Raw genomic sequence first — 24,679 nt, 5'->3', positions numbered from 1 at the left:
GTTTTCTCAATGTTAGATTTTGATTTCATGACCATAGGTACAGAATTGATTGGGGATAAGATCAGGGACACCCCTATAGGTGAACCTTAAGAGGAAGACTGGATGTAGATGCCACTAGATACACAGAGTCCTGATCTTACTCCTCCATCTCCACCATGAGTTATAGTAGTAGAACTGGGCTCAGTGACCCCTCCACCTAAGAGTTTAGAGGAAGAGAAAGTTCAGAAGGAACCATCATCAAAGGAGAGACTAGAATAAATGACAACCAATGAAGTGTCGAAGGAGGGAAAAATAGTGCAATATTCTCAATCACCTTCCCAAGACATCAAGGTTCAAGCCACAAGATCCATGGAAATTGAGGCTATAGAAGGGGAACCCTCCCAAAAAGATATGACTCTTAGTAGGAGCAATAAGGGGAAGGAGATAGAAAAACATACTCCTTCGTCATCAAGAGCCAAGTCCTCAACAGGACGCATCCCTAGATGGATCTGAAAGGAAATAATGAGGAGTACTAAGCCTCAATTTCATGCTTCAGAGGAATACATTTGTAATATTGTAGAGATCTTGAACAAACTTGAGTCTCCATCACACGAGGCAACACCATTGGCATTTATCACTAGCATAAGGAACCAGGATTTATTTGCACAAGTGGCTCTCTGTCCTCAAGGCACATGTGCAGAAGGTCTTAGCCTCGAGGATTACAAGTTGAAGGATGTTATGTTGGGAAGGCCTACATGGGATTCAGCCTAACAAATGATGACTATGGGAGTTAAAGAGGTTCTCAAGCATATGGAGCAAGATGAGATTGAACTCCAAGCACTTCAAAGATAGGTTGAGATCCTAAAAGGATATCTAGCTAAAGTAGTTGGTCCTCTTGATCCTGAACACCCCTAGCAAACTTTGAAAAGCATACTTAGAGAAGGGGGAGATGTACCACTTGACCCATTTTTGAAAGCTTGTTAGGAGTGGCGAGAAAGATTTGAGGAGAAAGGTGTTACCATTATCATAGGGAATTTGAAGTTATTACATGCTACATAGGAGAACGTAAATAAGATCATAGCAATTTTGAAGCAAGACTTTAGTATTATGGATGAGCTTGGAGTAAGGATTTTCACACTCTAATAGCCATAAAGGGCCAAAGATACCAAGTTTTGATTGATGTATATACCAGAGAAGTATTAGACATGATTGATGATTGGATAGAGAAAATAGCAGATAGCAATGAGGTAATGGGAGCATTACAAGAGGAGATTCATCGACTCAAGGACCAAGCCCAAGAGAAAATTTTGGAAGCAGAGAGACATTACAATGATGCATGCTTGGACATTTTTGAAGATGAAGAGTGAGATAAACTATTAGCAGCTGAGATGGTAGTAGAGAATTTTAAGAAGACCTTAGAAGAGGCATCTAGTGATGAAGATATCAGAAAAGCCTTTAGGACAAAAGAAGCCCTATTAGAGTTGGATACCAAACTTGGGGATTTTACTGATACCCAAATTAAGGTAGACAATTACAGATAGAAGGTAAAAGACAAGTATGAGGCTTTAAATCTTCCAAATGTTGCTAATATTTTTGAGATTATAGAGAATTTCAAGGGCAAACATCCAAACATAGCTTTGGGATGAAGAAGAACAAAACCTAGATGCCAGAATTTCAATTTTGACACTTGGTAAAATTTTGAGATCTTGACCCTATTGAGGTCCATAGATCCACATCTCTACAATTCAAATGTGTGTTGATAGTTAACTACTTGTTCCAAAAGTACCACTTTTCATGCATCAAAAATGCATTCTGGCAGTAGTTTAACTCTGACACACGCCTAGTGAAGGATCAGCTTCTATTTTTGGCACCTCCAAACACTCCTACTTCGACTGAAGGCTTCCTCCTATTTTCTCTCTCATGTTTTCTTTTATTTTTACATGTAAAAGGCTCATGCATCCAATTAATGAATAAAATATGAATGGAGTCCCTCTAAGCACCAGATTAATTGTTTGTCTATATATATTTAGCTTGTTTTGATATTTTAAAAGCATTTTATTCCATGAAGATATCTCTCACTCTCAACACAAATTGAGGAGATGATTTCTTATAAATACCCCACTATAATATGTAACAATGGTTTCCGTTATTATGCAATAAAATTATGCTTTTGGTGCTAGCATTCATATTGTAGTGATTCTTCCCTGAATGTGTCATTTTTTTGTGAATTTTGTTCATGAGATTGTGATTGAGCCAAAGGTTTATTGCATTATTTCTGGTTGTGCAATCTTTTAGTTCTAGTGTTTTCTATAGATTTACGAATTCTACTGACATATCTAGCTTGAGAAGAGATCATCTAATTGTGTCTACATAGCTTTTCATCTCACATGAGCACACTTTATGTGGCCTTGTGATTTGATGAAAGGTTAAATATCATACGATTGTTAAAGTTTCTCACTGATGATAGCATCAGTGGATTCTAGGAAACATTGCTCCTATTTTCATTCGTTTCCTACCGATTTTTTCGAAAGTTTAACTCGCAGTGTGTTATTCTCTGTAGCTTATGTCTGTTAGGATTTCAATTTCATGTTATTTTCTTTCAGTTTCTTTATTTTATTTTCTAACCCCTTGTTAGAATAGGAACTCATATTAGCTACATTGTTAGATTGTATTCATTGAAAAATAGAAAATACAAAAACATTGTTCTTTTGTGTGTTATTTTGAGATAGAAAATAGATTTACTTCATTCTGAGATCATAATAGAACCAGAAAAGGCTTCCTCATGAACAATCACATATATCTTCAACTGAGTGGATTTTGGTATGTCGCAAGACAAATACTAAACCTTGGAGTTGATCCCAAAATGATTAGGTTTTCAAGAGATGAATTGCACAATAGATTCATTTCGTTGACCTCTTGCATAATGACCACCCAAAAATTATTTGGATTTTGCTGAGGTTGTGTAGGAAATTGAGTCTGCTTTTAAGGTCCAGAACTTGCAGGTGGTGGCATTAGTGTAGGTTGTTGGACTAGAGGTGGTAATTGTGGATTATGAGTATTTTGGTTAGGAAATTTTTGTGGTCCTCTCCACTGGTTTGTAGACTACCAATTCCCTTGGGGTGGTTGCCATTGGTTCTTCTAGTTAGACCATTGATTGTTTTGTTGGTTTGGCTACAAATGTTGTGAATTGTAAGGCCATTGAGGCTATTGTGGATTATTTTTCCAAGCATTATTTCAATTAGGTTGACTATATTGTGGAGGACCTTGGGTACTATGGTTTTGCCATTGATTACCATATAGATTTGTATTTTGTAAAGGGTCCTGAGGCATACCTTTACATTGGGACAATGGCCAGTGATGAGAAATGAAGAATACTTACTCATCCTCTCCATCTATCTTGATGTACTTAGTTGGAAGATTTCGGTTCTCCATGCTAGTGATCAATTTGCATTACCAATCTTTCTTCTACTTCTGACAATGTGGACAGTACTCAGCTAGTTGCACCTTAGCTTTTGCATGGTTCTTTGAATTCATCATCTTGAGACATGTAGTGACATCATTTATGATATCCTACTTAAAATTTGAGGGTAGATTAGATATCTCAAGCTTTGAAATACCCTAAATGATTCCTTTAGTGGTTGTAGTTCGGTGTCCTCTTCCTTTCTTCATAGTTGACCTCAAGTAGTTAAGACAAATTTTCTTGAGGTCATCCCAAGAAGATTGATATACATCACCACCAACCATTAGGTCTAGTGCTTCTAGGAAATTATCATTCACCCCTCTCAAGAAGACTAGCTTTTGTGAATCCTCCACCAATACATGTTGAGGGTTCTTTTGTAGTGTATACAAAAAATGTGAATTAGAATCTTCCAATGCTTCATCCTCCTTTTGTGATATTCTAAAGATGTCATCTCCTCTTGAATCATTTTCCTTATAATACTCTTTATATTTATCCAGAAATAGAGTTTGCATTTCATCCTAGGTACCTGATGCATTGGCTCCTAAGCCCATGAATGATCATAAGGTTAATTCTTGCAGTGTTACTAGAAACAACTTGAGCTTATGGGCATCAGTGTTATAGTAAAAGCTATGAAAAAGTATGTCAAACTCAAATAAGAAATTATTAGGATCTTCAATTGCAAGGCCATAAAACTTTGGAAGAGTAGCTACAGGTATATTTTTGAGATTAGCATTGGTTATGAGGCTCAGAAGAGGAAATGGAAAAGTAGGTTGTGCCATTACTGGAGGTATTTGATTATGGGGTTGCTTCTGAAAAGGAAAATTGGGTATTGGATTGTTAACAATTGGTAGATTTGGAAAAGTACTATCAAGGAAACTGACCAAAATTTCAAGAAAAGGTTGAAGACCACTTGTATCTAAAGGTTCTGCTCTAGAGGAAGATTATGTAGGGAAAATAGGGCTTGCGTCCTCAAAAGGCAACTCAACTTCTTCTTTGATTTCTTTGTTCAGATTAATAGACTCCCATGGAAGAAATCCTACATATTCATCACATTGTCTTCCTCTTTGATGCAAGCATTTGAATTGGTGACTTGTTAATCAAGCCCACAATTTTGTGGTTTCTAGCTAACAAACTAATCTAAAAATAAAGGACTTATGAAGGTTCCTAGTTTGACACCATCCTTGTAAATGGTGCCAAAAATGTACGATTCCATAATAAATGAAGATAATCACACCATTATTCCCCCCAAGGATACTATGTCTATTTTGAAAACTATCTATTCCATCATGAAATACACTTGAATTGTCAACCTAGGGACGTAGGACTTGAAATGGGTTAGCATGATAGGTGTACTAAGTTCCTTCAAAAGTCTTAACACCTATGTTGCAGGAAGGTAAAATGCATGAAAGGAATCTATACTATTAATACAGAACAATAAACAAGCTCAGACTAACAAAAAATAACTATAGAGAACTTTGGAAATTGAATTCTAAACTAGTTAACAATTCAAACATCCACCATGATCATTTTGCACAAGTGTTGCAAGAACTTTCATAGTACCAATATTGTAGGACTAATACAATAAATCTTGTAGGACTAATACAGTAAATCTATCTTAAAACATGAAATTACAAGGAATGAATCTACTCTACCTAAATATATTCCACCTCCCAAGTGGGCCCCCTTGGTTGGCTTCAACTAACTATGAACACAACAGGTATTCCAAAATCACTCTCTCATTCAAATCCTTCTTTGATTGCATCACTAAATAATTCATGAAGAGTAGAAAAGAGTAACTTCTGAATCTTAAACTAGCATTGTCTATTTCTTCCTTCTTTTTTTCCCCCAAATCCATTATATAGTGGATTAGATACTTATTAAAAACATGACATAAAAATTGTGAACAAACATTGCCAGAAAAGAAGGCAGAATGTCAACCATGACATAGAACATTGTGAGCAACAGAATAACAGCTTGCAGGAAATATTGCAAGTCAAGTCTTCTGGTTTTTGTGGAACAATAACTCCTTTTCAAGAGTGGCATATTTAGATGAACTTATTCATGCTTTCTTTGCCACAATCAGTCTTCATCATCTTCTTCCTTTAATATAGTAATCACCACTCTTTATGTCACTTCTCCATTTCCTAAAAGTTAGAAACATTCGGAAAACATATGCATGATAATATTCCTAGTCTTATTTAAATATTAGAACATAGCTTAAAATATTTATATGAAATATTGCATTCTATGTATAATATTAAGCAAAGTATGTCATACCCACTATCCATCAACTTAATAAGTTCTAGTTGTATCCGGCATAAGTATACAAGATATTTAAAACAAATATTTTTGAAATCCTTTTCACAAAGCTCAAAGAGTAAGTTCAAACTATAAAAACTATATCAAATTTGAGACATTAATAAGGACCATCAACTAGTATGCCTCCTCAATACTTTTTATTTGAACCAAACTCAGCTCATCTTGAATGGTTGGCCTTAACCCATAACGATAATAGGTGACTTTATCCTTATCATCTTTTGCATGGCCTATTCTAATGAGAACTTGGTAGAACTCTTCGGTATACTCTTGAATGAATTTTCCTACTTGCTTGAACCCTTGTATTTTCTTCAATAGATCAAGCTCATAATCCACAGGAATGAATTGTTGCTTCAGTTTAGCCACCATCCATTCCCATTTGATGATTTTGTCCTTTCCCTTTCTATTTTGCTCCAACTAAACCTCCTGCCACCAAATCTTCACATGTCTCTTAAGTTTTTCCTTCCCAAACTTGACCCTATCATGATCCTCAATATCTTCATACTCAAAGTACTCCTTTAGTTCACTAATCTAATCAATTAGCTCCTCTAGATTAAGATTTTCTAAAAATGCGATAACTTCAAACTTAGGTCTTTTTCCAATCTTGGAGATGACCCCAAAAAGCTTCTTTTCCTGTAGGTTTAGAATTGCCTCTGCTTCAGCATTTTCTTCTACTTTGTCCTCATCCTTGGTTTCATCTCTTACGAGAAGATTGATTCCTCTATGCATTTTTTCTTCCAATGCTTGCATTTATCTTTGGAGGGCTAGGAAACCCTTAGGTGTAACACCTATAGCTCTTCCACCACACTCTCTTCATGGAGGCATTTTTGTGCTTCCACTAAAACCCTAGTGCAAATTGCCTCACAATTGGTGATCTATCTACACGCATAGCCCAAACCATGGTCCTGGTGCAAACTGCTTCACATTCGACGATCTATCCTCACACTCAGGGACTCTTGCTATGATACCACTTGATGAAGGGTGCTCCCCTTAATATCATAAATTCATAATAGAAACAAAGAAATAATAGAAAATGCAAGAACAAAATATGGACTTCTTATTTGTGCTACAAATGTGGTATTACAAAACTCACAAGTACAATATGCTAACCCACTTGGGTGCCTTCATTACAATAATCTAAAAGACAACTTGCGAACTATCACTTAGAATTGTCCTAGACAATGTTTGAGCCTTTCTTAAATAGGTAATTTAATGCCTCCTAAGAAGGTTCTAGACATTGAAACTTAACACGTATGGCCGACAGACCCTAGAAATACATATAGAATCAGCCAAATACATCTTTGACAATTATTTTAGATATTTTGAGTAGCCCAAATTTGAAAGGCCATAATTCATGAACCGTTGCTCTAATTGGCTATTATAACCACTTTTCAAAAATGTTGGCTCCTGATCAAGTTTTGAACCTCATTCGGGCACTTTAAGGCCTCTAATGGTGAGCCTGGAGATTTTTCTACAAATTTTTCCACCGAAAATCTACAATAACTTCTCTGATACTTAAGGTGGAGTAATGATATTTTTATGGTAGGCTTACAACTCTAGAATGGAGCTTCATGTAGAAAATGAGAACATTCCAAACTTGTATGAAAAACTTACTAAAAATAGCATGTTCCCATAAATAGTAACCACCCTCTCTACTAGTCCTTATTAAAATAGAAAAGACTGAAATGAAAATATTTTTGGGTGATACAAGATTTCTTTTGCACCCAGGATGCTCCTATATCAAGCATCTATGACCATCACTACTTTACTGGTAGAGGAAGTAGATAAGAATGCTACTACATTTGGAAATAATGATATAGCAAAGTCAAATATCACAATGGACTTGAAGACATCTTATGTGATGAGGAAGAAGAATAAGATTGTGAAAAATATCAATGAACAATTTGGTGAAGGGGCAGAAGGAGATGAAGAAGAAGATGATAGTGAAGATGATGAAGATACACTTTCCCAAGAACCACTTTCTCTCACACAGAGTCAAGGTGAGGACCAATGAAAAAATGATGCAAAATTTGATGAAGGTGTCAAGGGAGAAGAAGCCAATGAAGCACCTATTGCTACAGAAAAGAAGAAGAGAAAAGAAAAGAAGTTAGCAACAAGAAAACCAAAGAAAGTTGTGAAACCTTCACAACAAAATCCTATAGTTCATGTTACCAAGGCTAGCACAAGAGCTACTATTTAGAAGACTCGGGAAGTTGAGAAGCCAAAAGGAAAGAGAGCTAGTACAACTACAAAATAAGATGAACTTGAGTAGAAACAAAGAAGGAAATATATTTGCCCAGTCAAATTAGATGAGGAGAGGACCAAGTCAAATGACAACAACCAATTCAAAGTGGTAAGTCACATTCCCTATTTTGATTTGGATAACTTGTGTGAAAATATCAAGAATAATGTTTATTTAAGTGGATTTACACATGTTGATTTTTGTAAATTGTGGAAGATAGAAATGAATAAAGTAGAAGAATTTGTATATGCCATGATAGAAACTTTTAAGAAGACTCCAATTGAGATTGCCAACTCTTTACCCAAGAGCCTATATGACAGAGTTGAGCAAAGGTGGAAATATAGTCTCACAATTAAGAGAAATATTAGAGAGACTACACTTGCAAGAGTGATGCCAAACTTGCACAAATCTTAGATGAAAAAGGATATTAACAAGAATCAAGGGAGATTTTTTCCAAAATATCGAGCGTTTAATATTTTATAAAACAAAATTGAAGAGATTGTTCAATAGAGCATGCAATTATGGAAAGTGGTCTATGGGCTGAAAACACAAAAGGCTATTGAGTAGACACTTGTGGAAGTAGGCAAAGACAAAGTAGAACAAGAGTAGTTGTAGTAAAAAATGATGAATCTGTAAGGGAAGGACATGGGGAAGGCACTATAGAGGCAACAACTAAGCAAGAGCAATAGCAAGACCAGAATATACTAGAAGTGCATATGTTGAGTGCCAGTCCACAAGAAGATACAGTAAAGATTAAGGATGTGCTTGACAACTCCATTCAGAACATCAATCCCCTAACAAAGAGGGATATGCAAAAGATATTGGTTGATTCCACCACCAAGGAAAAACTATGCAACCATCATGTATTGGTGAGAATGCATGAGATTAAGAAGGTAGAATTGGCATCTACAGGGGAGAAAATTACAAGCACTATCCATTCCCCCCCCTCAATCTACAAAGGTGCAACCTACAATGTCTATTGTAGTATATCAAAGGAAGGACACAATGTCCTCACATGTTAGCACTATGGTACAAAATGTCTCAGTACTAGTAGTTAAAATAATTGAGCAAGGAGGGACACCAATCCAAATAGGTCTGGAAGCCAGCTTGCACCTACACCACAAGTACAAGGTAGAGCAGAAACTAAAGAAAAGTAGAAGGTTGGGACTAAAGATTCGGTGTTGACTACAAAACCAGAAGAAGTGATAGAAATTTAGACATTGGTTACCTTACCAGATGTTGCTGCTCCAATTCCTAGTTAAGCACTTCATAGTTTGAGTATAGAAACTACACCATTGCAAGCATCTAGGTCCAATCCTAGCACATCTAAGGTTGATGAGGTGACATCCTATGCTGATATCAACTTAGATGAGGTGATTGAATTTCCAAAGTTTAATCTTGCATCAATCACAATAGAGAGAAATGAGCATATTGTAGGATGCTCTAGCAAGGAAGAAACACCAAGAACTACTCATAAGGGAGCACAGGCAGAAACAAGCACTTCATGACATCAAGGACATATTTCTTGATGCATTCAACCTACCTACATCTGATGAAACAAAGCCAATCATTGAGCAATTGGAAAATATAGTGGACAAGATCAATGATGAAGACCTAGATACTAATGTCAAATTACTAGAATGGTCCAAGAAGAAATTTCAAACAAAGGTGAATGAATAGATATCTAGTGTCATTGCACTATACCAGGTTGAGTAAGTAACCAAAATTGATGGTGTGAAGAATATGTTGGAGAATATTTTCTCTCTTTACACCAAGTTGTGTGATGTTCCCCTATTCACACAAGAAGTGTAGAGACAGATTGACCATCTAGAGGGAGATTTGAAGAAAATAGGTAACATTCTACAACAATCTCCTAGTCAAAGTCAGTCTCATTTTAGAAAATTTTTGTCAGTACAAGGTCAATTAGTAGCTTTGCAAGCTCAAGATTCCAACATTAGGGCTACATTGATCAGTATCCAGTCCATGTTAACCCCTCACATGGAGGTGGTACACAAGAAACTAGCCTATACAGAAACATTGATGAAGAAAGATCCCCATATTTCTACTCATGAAATCCTAGTCACCCTTGTTGTCAAGTTGGACATTCAATTCAAATCTCTCAAGGTAGTGTGACAATTGGGATGCATTACTAAATATTATAATGGAGGTCCATAAATCATTCTTTGACAAACACATAATTTGTGTACTACCCATGACATAAGTGTCAAAAGGGGGAGAATGAAGAAAGGGGGAGAATGAATGAAAGGAGAGAATAAGTTTTGGGGGAGACCAAACAAAGGGGGAGACTATAGTATAGAGTTAGCATAGAAAATCTACTCAGCAAGAGTATTTAGACTCAGAAAAGAACAATCAACTCAGGGGGAGTTATAGAATTTTTGAGGTATGACTGATAAGTCACAAGTTTTGCAAAATTTTGAAGTTTTGATATTTTGTATGTAAGCCAAGCACTAAATAGACATTATCTGAGTTATACTCATAAGTTAAGGTTATTCATGCATGACCAAGTGTTTTTTCCACTCATGTCAAAGGGGAAGATTATTAATCTCAGATTGGTTTTGACATATGAGTGACAATACACTTAAGCCATTTTCCTAGTTCATGCCCAACAAGTAATGTATGTCGAGCATAAGTTGTCATATAGTATGTGTCAAGTCACTCAAGTTCCAAGCAAAAAATTGATGCCAAGTGATTTAGATGTTGAGTGATCAATGGATTATGAGTCATTCAGAGGTCAAGTTACAACATTGAAGATACAGTGGATGTCGAGCATCAAAAACTTCAAGTGTCAAGTAAAATAGTTTTGGACATAGTTGTTTGTAATGGTAAAAAAAATCTATGTAAACCATTTTTGAGCCAACTTTAGGATTGTTTTGTGATTCTAGATGATAAAGATGAATCTATATTGATGATTTGTATGTCATACATTCAACCAATCAGTTGAAGGGATGGATTAAGCAGCAAAATGGGTGAATCACGATCATTGATTCATACCTAACCCTAAGTCACTTGGGTCTTCTTAAGGAAGACAAACCCTAAAATAAAGATAATGTGGAGTGTGTGGAGAGAGAAGTTTGCATGTGCAAATAGAGAATTCATGGTGACTAAGAAGTTGTGAATTTAGATACACTGTAGAATTAGTTAGAGGATAACAAAGGAAAGGAATTAGAAGACAGAAGTGACACATCTAATCAGAGAGGATCAAGTACACATCAGGAAAGAGGTGATCTATTATCTAGCAGTAGAGTGCTAACCACAGCATCATTGCTAAGATATTCTAGTAGGTGAATCGGTTAAATCTCTTAATAGAGTTGTCCTAACAAGTTGTTGTAAATCCTTTAATAGGCTTCTTACTTCATTGTAAGTTTGAGTCCTTTAATTGGGCACACTTCTAATATGGTGTTGACATCCTTTAACAAGGTAAGATCTAACAATTTTGTAAGCCTTTAACAAGGCAGACCTTTCACTAGGTAGATCATAGTTTATGATCAAACATTGTAGCCTTTATTGACACACTTTATTATTGTAGCAATGAAGATTTGTGGGTGTCATCTCCACCCCCAATTTTACCTTCTCATTGGAGGGTTTTAGGGTAACTAAATATCTTGTGTCATAGATTTGTTGAATGTTATTTTTTTTCATGCTATGGATGAATATGTTTAGCTAGCTATTTTAGTTTACATGTAAATTGTGAGATGGATGTGTGGTGAATGATTTTATGGTTTAAGATTTGAAGGACTAATTCACCTAAGAGAGGAAATGCCTTTTAAGTTATTAAAGAAATTGAATAAGAGACAAGCAAGATGTTAGAGGAAGTTGAAAGGAAGATGAGGAATGGAAGGGTTTCCTTGGGCACAAGGAGACTGTAGGTATTGATCTATAGGCTACTACTAGTGAGGATTACATTGTTTCTCTTGTCTCATCAGATGGAAATGATCTATTAATTAAAATTATTAGCACCATCAAAAATAATTCTAGAGGGTTAAATGAAGTTTAAAATTTATTCCATAAAGTTTCTCCTTATAATCAAGATACTTCCATATTTCTAAGGGAGAAGGTTGGGGTTGTTACCTCTTATTTTAAATAAGTGCACCAGTGTGTCACATCTATATAGAGGAATCCTTCAGGATTATTTTTATTCCTTTCTATAGTACTGCTAGTGATTTTAATAAGAGTTGTGTAGTGGTAACTACATTCTTGGCCTTTTTCTCTTGATGGAAGAGGCGGAGAAAGATAAGAAAAATATTTATTTGACAATTTGTTGGGAATATTTTCATTATTTTAGCTAGGGAGCATTCATTACATAATATCTTAATGAAATATTTTTTGGCTATGTTTTATCAATGAAAAAATGGGAGATTGTTTGAAATATATGTATTTTTGGTTGTTATTATTTGGTTATCATTGATTTTAAACATTGTGGTTTGGAGGTGTTTTCACTATTTTCTCAAACGTTGTGGTCTACAAGTATTTTCAAAGGCATGTTTAGGTATATTTGGTGGTCCCAATAAGTCTAAATATATTAAGTTTATGTGTTTAATATGATAATGTTATAGAATAGTGGAAGATAGGTATATAGTCTAGAGATCATATAAGAATGATGGTTTCCATTTCTTTATTGTTATATTCTTTGGTCTGGAGATCAGTGGTTCGATCACATAGATGTATAGTTGAAAATGAGAGTTGATTATTTGTATAGAAATAAAGGTTTAAGATATAAATATGTCATTTGTGTTGTATTCATTTTTATTTTTTGGTGTTTCTTGGTGATCTAGAAATAGTTCTTGGTGATCTAAAAAGAGTTTCCCGTATTTCAGAAATAATGTTACCAAGTGATGTAGTTATGATTAGTTTGTGTTATAATCAAAAAATCTGTCTTGATGACCTCTAACATGGATGTTTGGAAAGTTGTATGGCATTTTAAAATTACATTTGATCTATCCATAATGTGTGGAGGCCTATATCCAACTAGGAAATAATGTGATTCTTTGAGTAGTGTGATACTATACATCTGACATAATTATAAAATTTGTTATATTTATTGTAGATTTGATATTGGGATATGTGTAACATATGAATGGTCCCCTCTCTCCTATAGAAGATCCTACTTCACATATTTGGCCTAGGTACTAAATTTAATCATTATATTTTATCCAAATGGGTTAATTATATGTGGAACCTATATTTTGGTCATCTGATATGACATTAGATGTGGAGATTGGATCTCATCATAACACGTGAAGGTCTAAATGCAAGTAGAAAGTAATGTGATTCATTGGGAAGTGTTATTCTATACATTTTAAATAACTATATATTTTTTATACTTATTGTGAATTTCATATTAGGTTGTGTGTGACATGCTCATGGTCTCTCTCTTGGAGTACAATATGCTTCATGTTTTTTTTCTAGGAATTGCATTTAATGACTTTATCTTATCCGAATGGGTTCATGTTATGTGTAACCTATATTTTGGTTCATATTATCTTAGCATAAACCTTATTGTAATTTTTTGTTGGCATGGTTGACTTGTGATTTTCTTTTAGTTTTCTTCTAATATGGTCGACCTTGTTGTAATTCCAATGAATTAATTTGTACATACAAGTACAATGTATTCTTTGCAAAAAATTATATGAAAGAGAGTCATGAGAAAGAAATTGAAGATCTATTAGAAGAGTTTTGGAAGAGAAAAATTTAGTGTATGTGATCTAGTTATTTAAGAATGTGTCTGAGAAGTAAAGGCAAAGATAATGTTTTGTTGATGTTGGTAGAGTTATACAAGATAATTGCATTATCAAGATGGTTTACCCTTATATATTGTGGAAACATGTATGTACCTTTCCCCTAGGACAATGATTCTTTGGGGTACAAGTTCATTTCAATATCTTTCTACTTTGGCATGAGCCTCCATTTCCAAGTCTCAACTAGTGAGCTTCTATATATATTCAATGTTGAATGGGCAGTGAGCCTCTAGTTGCAAGTACAAAGCAACGATCTCCTAATATCTTTGTAATCAAACTATAAATAGGTGATTTATCTTTGTGGGAAAGTGATCCCTATTGTTTTTGATATTATTGATTTTCTACATATGAAAATAGTGGTGCCTATATATTATTTTTTAAGTTCGTTATGTGTTAAATGTGTTATGAGGTGGATATTCAAGATAGTTAATTAATTTCTTGTGGAATTTTTTCAATGTTGATTCCAAACCAACCCACCACTCAACATCTAGTGTGTTCAACTAAACATCCAAAACATACTTAACTTATGATGACCATCTGTAATGTTGATCAATGAATTAAAGTAGTTTTTTTGTAGCTAATAAAAGTCAATAGTGTTATTTGATTATACATTTCTAATTAATATATTATATTTTCCATATTAATGCATACACATTTGTTTAATTTGAAAGGTGTTTCTTATCACTAAGAATATTGATAAAAAAATATTATATATGATCAATTATAACATGTTGTAATTCTTAAAACAAAATCTGCATATTTGGTAATTAGAGTTATACCTAGAACTACATTTGACTATTCATTTCATGGTTCGCATATTAGTATAAGTGGTCTCCTTTGGTCTTTTCTATGAATTTTCAAGTCAAGTGAGTGAATGATTACAAAGAAATTTTGATATCCTATTGAGTGATATTTAGAGGATAAGATTGGTGGGTTTATTCTACTATTTTTCCTATCACCTTCCTTTTGTATTTTTTTACTATATTAAAATAAGTTTATGTCTAATATTTATTTATAAGCTCATATACTTATGTTTTTGAAAAATTGGTGAATTAGTTTAATATGTAAGTACAAAAAAATAAAAGATAAAAGAAATTGGTGCAATAAGCACTATTTTGGAAAATGTTTTACCTTTCAACTTCAATGAACTTCATATCAACTTCCGTTCCACATTTTGATAATCAAGATACTTGAACTTATGCATATCCTCTACTACAAGAAAATATTATATCAATAAAATGAAAGAATTTTTCTTCCACTTATCTAATGGTTGTTGATTACAATAAATTATTTTTCAATGGGGTAAGTGCCAACAATTATCAACTTTAGCGAAACATTTATTATTGGTAACCAATAAAAAGATGTCTCCTATTACCGGTCCTACTCCTGTTCACGCGTTTGGGCATGCAATGCCAAAATTTCAAAATCATGTTGCCTATGATATTCACACTCCTAAGCTACTTTTCCCTGTTGCATCAGCCTCGGGAGATGGTAGGGTTTGCCCACCTCCTGTCGATGGTCCTTCGATGGCTCCTCCTAGTGCTATTAGGTCTTTGAGGTGGGCTTCTTTTGTGTCTTCAGGGGGTAGGGCCGCCTCTTACGTTGACGTGGTTGCTTTTGAAGTGGGTCTTCATGGTGCAGCTCATGTTGGTTCTAGTCCTCCTCACCCCCGTGAAGTTGTCCCTATAAGTGTCTCCAAACTTGTTAAGGTCCTTTTAGACAATGAAACTATTGATGATATTCTCAATATGGCAGAGGAGTTCTCTTCCCTCACTGCTATTTTTCAATTTCAGGATTTTTGGCCCTCTCTACCTGATCTCCACGCTTGGATCTCCAAGCTATCGGAACCAATTTTAGACCATAGTGTCCAGATATTTCCAAATGCTAGAAGATTTTTTATTGTAAAGTTTGAAACTGCTAAGGACAAGAAGACCATTTTGTGTCATAACAGTTTTTCATGGTAAGATAGATATCCACTTATGGCCAAACCGTGGCATATGGATTTTGATCCACTTATAGAATCCTTTAATAAGGTTCCTATCTGGGCCCAGTTCCCGAACCTCTCGATGCATCTCTGGATAGACTCTATTTTAGAAACTATCGAGGACTCTCTCGGAGATTTTTTTATATGTGGACTCAGCCACTTCAGATGTTCTACATTCGACGTGTGCACAAATTCTAGTTGAGATGGATGTCTCAAAGGGCCTCTTAGAAAAGATTTTTTTGGCCTCCTTGTGGAGCTTCTGGACCCAAATGTTGGATTATGAAGGTATTCCCTTCCGCTGAAAAAAATGTCTTAAGACAAGTCACATTGTTGCTTGTTGTGCCACTATGAGGACTAAACCAAAGCTTCCACCTTCCTAGTGGTCTGGGGTCTCCCCTAAGCACTACATTGTGTTTAAGTCCTTGGAAGGTTCCTTGGAGGCTGTAGATGATTCTGGCTCACCCCATGCTATTCAAATCCTAGAGCCTATGGTTGATGAGGATGTCAGGTCCTCTTCCCCTGCTAAGGATTCGGTGCTAGTGGTTGCTAAGGAAGGTCAATCTTCGAGTCTAGCGGCTAGTCCCTCTTCTATCCCTACCCCTGTCTTGGCTAATCTTCATGCTCCTATGCAAGGCCAGCCCTCCACGTATTCTCCTGGGGAGTTTGTTGCTGCTCCTACTCCCCCAGCCTCCACTCTTTAGTTTCTTCTAGGGATTGGATTGGTGAGGTAGCTAAGGTGGAGGATGGTTGGATTGAGGTAAAAAGAAATAAAACTCATCACTCTGCTCCTCCTTTAGAAATGAATCTTTGGTCAAGCAAGTGAGACTCTAAATCAAAGGGTGTATTGTGAGCTCCCTTGTTGTGCTTGGTTTCTTGGAGGTAGATCCTTTCGTTCAGATCTTTGCTTCCTAGTTGGTTATTTTGTTTAGTCTAGTGATAGGCTTTTCTATCACCACGGTTTCCCCTTTTTAGGGGGTGACTAGTTCCTCTTTGGTTTGTTGTAATTTTGTCTCTGTGCTTATTGAATATCTAAAGCTGTGTACAGGGTTTCAGGACCCCTTCAAAACTCATTTTCCTTAATAAAAAATGATTATCAACTTTAAAGTAGTAGCTCTCCTACTATTAAATTCTAGAATTAAAATGTCTATAAAATGAGAATCTCTTAAATTTTATCACTATCCAAAGCTTACATGATTACTATGTAGGGGAATTTAAGCATTGAAAATTGTTCTAGTTAAGTGTGTAACTACTAAAAACATCCCAAGAACAATGTGAATATGAAAAGAAATCCCTCCCAACTAGAATAAATAAAATTATTCCTTTGTGATTGAGTTATGAAATTGATCCATAAATCATCATGCAAAGGTTTGTGATAGTTCTAGCAACAAGAAAAACTAACGAAAACCTCATTAAACTCATTTTATCAACATATATAATTTTTGAGTTCCCAAAATCACTCAAAATACCCTAAAATGTGTACCAAATATGGAATCATGATATTCATATCAATTGAATATAATATTCAAATATATGACCCTTATAATAAATTTCGTAATTGATATTATTGACATGTACTATGATGTAGCGCAAGGCAATAGAATCTCCAAAGGAAATGTCCTAGCCCCCAGCAAATAACCACATAGCTGAAATATAATAACAATTCAATATCTAATACCAAATTAAAATAATTTATTCATAAAATATCTATAACATGCAATGTGTCAGGCTGTAAGGCCTTCTTGGTTACAACCAAATACAAAGCAAGTAATAGTTATGCAATATCCCTCAACATCCAATCTAAACACTATCCCAACTGGCCTAGATCTATAACATAACAGCAATCTGGAAGAAACAATTGAGGAAATTTTAATTTGTGCTCGCAAGCACACCAAGAAATATCCTTTTTTTCCAGCCCTAGCCCTAGCTCTACTCCAACTTTATCCAAGATCCAAAATCCAAGTGTAAACAACCCCACATTCAGCACTCTGTCCACAGACTCAAGAAAACTCACCCTTCGGTTGCTCCCACACTCACTCCTCCTCCTCTGAATGAATCACTCCATCATGAATGAATGACTAAAAGACTCCAAAAGACCCCTTACTTATACCAAACAATCCACAAGTCAGCCACAACACAAATTAAACACCCATACATAAATTAAATACCAAAAGTCGGCCTCCAACAGAAATTAAATATCCAAAAATTGATACCCGAGAAAAATCATGATATCTCCTAGCTACGATTGAATTAGAACTTTTTCTTTGAACCATAGGTTTTAACTTAGGCCCTCTACAACCCCTGAAATTAAAAAAGGCTGATTCATTAAGGATATCTACATATCCATCCCGAAAGTCATGCACAAAAACCTATTGCACAAATTGCCAGAAATTGATATTCCAGGAGAATTTCCATTTCTCCCAACTTATAAATATTTAGGACTTGCACCTTTAACCAGCGATATTAATCTAGGCTCTCTTCAATCCATGAAATTATCTTCCTCTCATTCATTGCACAAAATTAGTTACACGGTTTGCAACAGGCACCTAAAAACCAAAAAATGGAGCTCCATTGGCAAGGTAAAAATGACTCAAACCTCAACTCAATCCATCCAATCTCTATGAAATCATTAGGAAAGGTTCTTCAATGTGTCTCCAACACATCCCTAATCATTAAAAGCATAACTCCACCAAAATACAAGCTCGATGCTCCTGCATTATAATAGAAGGGAATATTGATAAGCATTATTTTAGAATGATTTCTCCACTCCAACAAAGCATGGAGACAAACAAATAAACCTAGGTGATCCCATAATAATTTTTATTTACCTTCATACCTATGTTTATAAACCAGTAACTTCACATACCCTTTTAGAAGGTCCAAAACCTAAAAATTGAACAGTAGACCTAGCATAACCAAAAAATATTCATGGATTTTGTACAACCTACAAGGGTAACAACAACAGCATTACCAAATATATAAAAAAATAGAAAACACTAAACTAATTTATCCCACAAATGGAACCTAATGAGTTAATACAACTTTATAGATAATTTGCACGAATAATACCAAATTCTTCAAAAATGTGTGAAACTCTCACCTCATAAAAAACTATTGTTTCTAAAAGCAAAGCACTTATACTCCCCAAAAGGAGTCTCAAATTTTTAACATAATGATGGCTTGGTAATGAGACCATACCAATATAACTAGATATTTTCTTGCAAACCTTAAACTAGAAATTTTAAGGGGCTTTATATTTTTATAATTTTGTGGAAGAACCCAAATTCATTTCACCTTCTTTAATAGATTTAGAGAGAATTTATAATTTTAAAATTATAATCATTTGTTTCCCCTCAGAAGATTCTTTTGACATATTAAATATCTTTCCATATGTGAAGTCCCACTTTTCTCCTAGAAACCCACTTTTAAAGGGGACATACTTTTTTTATATAGATGTAGCAATAAACCAAAAATGAACTCAAATTAAAATTATAAATGTATTCGAGTATTTGAAAAATTGCTACCAAATCGCATTGTTATATATAGATCTTGAGATCCAAAATATACATCCTTCAAGAAATTTTGAGTCTCCTTTAAAATTATTAATTAGCCTATGAAAACTCAAAAAATGGGGTAATTGTCGTCAAAATTATTGTTGGAAAATAAGGCTTACATTCAATAAAATAATTATTTTGTAGTTAGGCTAGTTGATTGGGAAATTCATTCGTGTAAGTTAGTTTTATACAAGAAAAAGGATTTATAAAGGTATTTGGAAAGAAATGTAAGATGAATCTTTTACAGATCAATTTTAGTTTACCAATTTTTTGCAATGTTTGATCTTGAAATTGCAATAACTTCATCATTGCAACATTGGTGTCAAAGTACTTATTTTTCTTTCTATAAAGAAAACAAAATTTGGTTACTTTAAAATATTGATTTTGTCCATATGTGAACAACATTTTTAGATTTAACTAGCAAATACATTACAACAATGACTAATAGGAAGATTAATGAAAGAAATGGGAGACAATTACATGCCAAAAAAAAGGATGGTTGAAGAGAAGGTAATTTTATATTCACTAAAGAGTATAGTGGTGTAAAAAAATTCATTAAAGATCATAGCCATGTCAAAAAGGAACACCTCAATTAATACTATTTGAATGTGAAGAGCTTGTTCGCATTTAGTAAAGCATAGGGAATAACAAAGCTATAAGGTTCATTTTTCTCCACAAACATTAAGAGAAGAAGAAAAAAACCTATTTATATTTCTCTATTTTGAAAGTGGTGTGAGAAATATGAGGTATACTATTTTATTGAGTGTACTTTCCAAAAATGTATTATTTCATCGTGCCCATGCATATATTGCTTGTATTTTGGAGGTTATTTGTGTCACACATGACAAAATTTTCAAAGTTCTTGGAGAATTTGGTGCATAAAACGTAAAAAATATCACATTAGATTTTAGAGGAAACAAAGGTATGACAATATCTATCATCTCAAGCTAGCTTCTGACATAGAGATGATTTATTACATGACAAGAAAACTAGTTTTATTGTTTGAATCCTTCTTTATTGAGAAAAGAAGGGATCTAAGACTAGTTTTAGTTTGCAAATAATTGAGTTTATCTCAATAAACATACATGTAAGTGGTATCAACAAATTTTTGAGTTTTTCTAGGTTTATAGTTTTGCAATTTTGTTATTGTATATGATAATAGTTTATCTCAATTCACAATAGGAGTGGTGTACTTGTGGATAATTGAGTATGTCTCAATTCAAATGTATTATTAAATAAAATTGTGTAGACAAGAAGAGTTTACATTAATGCAATCAAAGTTGGATTAGTACTCATTTTCTTAAACCAAGAAGTTCAACTTGATGCTAATAAATGGTTGGAAATTAAAAACATTTACCTAGACCAAGAAATTTAGGTTGGTGTTTATAAAGAAGAGTTGGAGATTCAAGGCATTTGCCTAGACTAGGAAGTTTAGACTAGTGTTGATAAAGTTTTGTTCTTATTTTTCTCCATAATGTAAACCTTAAGGAGGGTGTTAGGAAATAAGGCTTACATTCAGTAAAATAAAATAAAAATCATTAGGTTGGTTGGAAAGTTAATTTTCATAAATTGGTTTTGCACAAGGAAAATAAGGCTATATAGAGTAATTTTGAAAGCAATGTAAGATGAAACTTTTATAGAATATCACTTTTAATATATTACTTTTCAAAATGTTTGATCTTTAAATTGCAATATATTCACCATTCCAACAAAAATGACTAGGTCTAAGAAGAGCACATTACACATCTAAGCATTGTTTGGTAATTAAAAATGATATTTTGTTGAATTGCATAATTGTAGAATCAACATATAATACAGTTGGAATAATGACACCAAATAATTTGTAGTTTTTCTTTAAGATAATGTTCAAAACATTTAAATGTGATAATCAAAATATTTACATATAGATATTATTCAAATGTTTTCATGTAAGATATAAGATTCTTAGAGATGAGATCCATTTGAATAGTAGAAAACAATGTTCACATGTGTTCAAACACATTGACAAGGTAATTTTAAATTAATAGTGATGAAACCACATCCTAATTTTTGATTTTTTCTAGAACACAAATTTTATACAAACTTATAATGCAACGTCAATTGTTTTAATTTTGTATTCAAATAGTTTTACTATTGCCTCTTTATCCAAAAGGCACAACTTTTGTATACATACTCTAAAGATGGAATTTTATTGAAAATGCATTCCTTTACAAGAACATGAAGATAGAAGCATACTCAACTAATGTCATAAACATATTTGTGTTTTCTTTTTTTAAATGATCTGGTGTTATGTCTAATATAGCACATATCTCACAGAAATGGTGTTACTATTGAAGAAGAAAGTTTACTCAATAAAACCAATTTATAAAAGCTTGATTATTTTAGTGGTACTATTTGTTGAAGTTTGTGGAAAGAATTTGAAGCTTTAAGATATTAACTAGTTTTGTCAAGTAGAGAAAAACTATAAAGATGCAAATGGACTCAGATAAATATCAAACCATAAATTCTTTTTAATACAAGAGCACGTTATTTGTAATAAGATATTCCATCAAAATGTTTAATATATATATAGAAATCATCATGAATATGCAAATTAAATCATTTTATACCATTCAAATTTTCTATTGATAATAATTGCTCATTTATTTTGTTAATGAATCAAATTTTCTATAAAGGAAATTCGATTACTTCAATTATGAGCATTTGACAATAGTATTATTTTAATAAATAGATAAATGCATTATTATCTTAAAAAATCAAGTAATACAAACAAAATGTTCATATGCAAAATGAACGTCGATGATGTAGAAAGACAGTGATAGTCAATAATGTCAACATAAACACTAATCATCAAATAATGTCAACATAAACAATAATCATGTAAAATAACACTTTGATAGTTACACAATATATTATACTACAATTTTTGTAATTTTTTTTTTTTAAATGTTATTTGAAATATAATGAATACAATAAACACTCCTGTATCTTAAAGATTATTCTACATAGTCATGGCTCAATTTTGCATGGCATCATTGATTTTAAATGCAATACTGCTAAATCGTTGAATTTATTTATAAATAATTATTATAATGGATAAATTCTAATTTATTTTAAATGAACACATTTATCTAATTACCCTAAAGTTTATGTAGGGCATTTATTTTCATTGCATGTACTTGCAAATAATGATGTGACAAATGGTTATTGACATGCTTATAATTCATATTTGCAAGCGTGCTAGCAATGCATTGTTCTTTTGTTTTAAAAGGATCCAAGTATAGTAACAAATCACTTAATGAAGAAAACTCTGTATCATTGGTTCGCTTCTTAACTTCTATGAAAACATTATAGATGTTGCCACATACTAATAAAATGTCATTTTCCCTTGTATATTTTAACTGTATATTTAATATAAGCAAAACAACAAAAATAACTCATACAATTTGCTTGGTGCATGTTTAGAATAACTACCAATATATGAAGCAAAATTCATTGTTCTAAAAATCTCTATGTATTTTCAACTAGTATAGATATCTTAAATAAATCTATCAAAAAAAATCAATAGATATTGATTATAAAATCATCAAAATTTAATTTACTACATCTAAACACATTTATATTTTCCTCAATTGCACTCACTTAAGTTTTAATTTTAATTTGTTAAAAAATAATTATTTATATCTAAAGTTTATAATTTTAGCAAATATGTTTTTGAAATTAAAAGTGACCAAAAACTAGGGCGTCAGCCCTTAACAGTCAAAAGGCTGGTAACCAGCACATCACTAGCCAGTAACAAAAACAGAAAAGTAGAACAGGAGTATCAACAGGCAGAAACTTAAACCATAAACCAGAAATAAGCTAAAACCAGAAAGGAAACAACCTAGCTAGTAACCACGTAGTCCATAAAGGCACCCAGGCCTAATAAAATCTTAAATACAGTTGATTAGCAGCAAAACCATAACTGCCATAAAAGTATATAAAGTCTTTGGATCCTTAGATCCCCATAACTGAACAGAACTAAAAAAAGGCTTAGATTTCTTTTTTCCCTTTTTCCCTTGCATGAAGTAGAATCTGGGCCCAGTCATTGGCAAGAAACTTGAAGAGTAATTTGTTGTCCTCCATGTCCAAGCCAGCTTCCTCCTTCTCCTATACTAGCAATTGGAGGGTAGTAGCAACAACATGAGTAACTTTAAGTCCAAACTTGGAGAAGGTGAAAAACCCCTCCTCCAAAGCTTTGACCCTTTTCTCCAGGTTCATGTAATGATCCTCCACCGCCTCAGTCTCCTCTTTATGCTCCTCAACCTTCTTTGCAGCAACCTCCTTCATTTTTTGTCCCAATGGTTTATCCTGCAGCACCCGTGGGTTAGAGGAAATCTTCGAATTTTTCTTAACAGGGGAAGAAATGGTAATTGGGGAATTATCCTTTTTGCTCATCTCATCACAAAAAGTAATAGGTTTAAGTGAGAAGCTGGTTGAAACATGGGTTGTCTCAGTATTCCTTTCTTTGTTGTCTGACACTTGAGTTTGAGTATCATCCATCGAAATGTTCTCAGAATTGAAACTTTTTTCCCCCTCCTCATTACCTTCTTCCTTTTTGGAGTTGGAAATATTTTCCTCCTCCCTTCTGTCACTATTATTTCCTGAGCTATCTTCTTCAACTTCCCCAACAGGGTATCTGATGGACTTCTACTTATACCTAGCCTGGGACTAAGCTAACCTACCAGACCTTCTTCTTGCTTTTCCCCCAATATGCTCACCAGAATCCTCTACAACAACCTCAAACACCTTATCAACTTTAATTTTCTTGTTTCCCTTTTGTTCTAGGGCTATGTCAGGTTTTTTCTTTTTCTCAGTATCCTTGCTAGGAGATGGCCTAGGAGTATAGATTTTTGTCCCAGTATTGGAGCTCAGGGGGAATTTGGACTATGGCAGGGTTTTCCACTACAACCTCTCTAGGGGGACACAAAGCTAAGTGGAACTGATACAGACAGAAAATTAACCCCTGATGAATAATGGTGAAGTTTAAGCCTTTACTCTTTTTTTCCCTAATATCATCAATCATATCCTCAAGCAAATGTAGAAGGAAAAACGGAATGGAAATGAAATCCCTATTTCTAAAGTGATTCAACAAAGGAAAATGATAATAATAGCACACTCCAAACCTGCCTTCCAGTGTGAGATACTTCATCAGGACCAGACATGCATCATCCCAAGGCTCAAGTAACTTATCCCTTTTAAACCCTCCTCTACAACGAATCAGCTCCTCATTCTCTGCAAAGAAGTTATTCATGCTAACCTCATTCGAGACTTCAGTAACTTTCTTCCATTTTTTGTCCTTCACAGTGAGTCCTGTTTCCATGGCAATTACCTCCTCCGTGACTTGAAATG

The sequence above is a fragment of the Cupressus sempervirens genome, chromosome 10 (genome assembly GCF_028749045.1).
Source record: "Cupressus sempervirens isolate cs-2001-9-10 chromosome 10, ASM2874904v1, whole genome shotgun sequence".
NCBI lineage: Eukaryota > Viridiplantae > Streptophyta > Pinopsida > Cupressales > Cupressaceae > Cupressus > Cupressus sempervirens.
The sequence above is the reverse complement of the archived record's forward strand: the minus strand, read 5'-3'. Positions refer to the sequence as shown.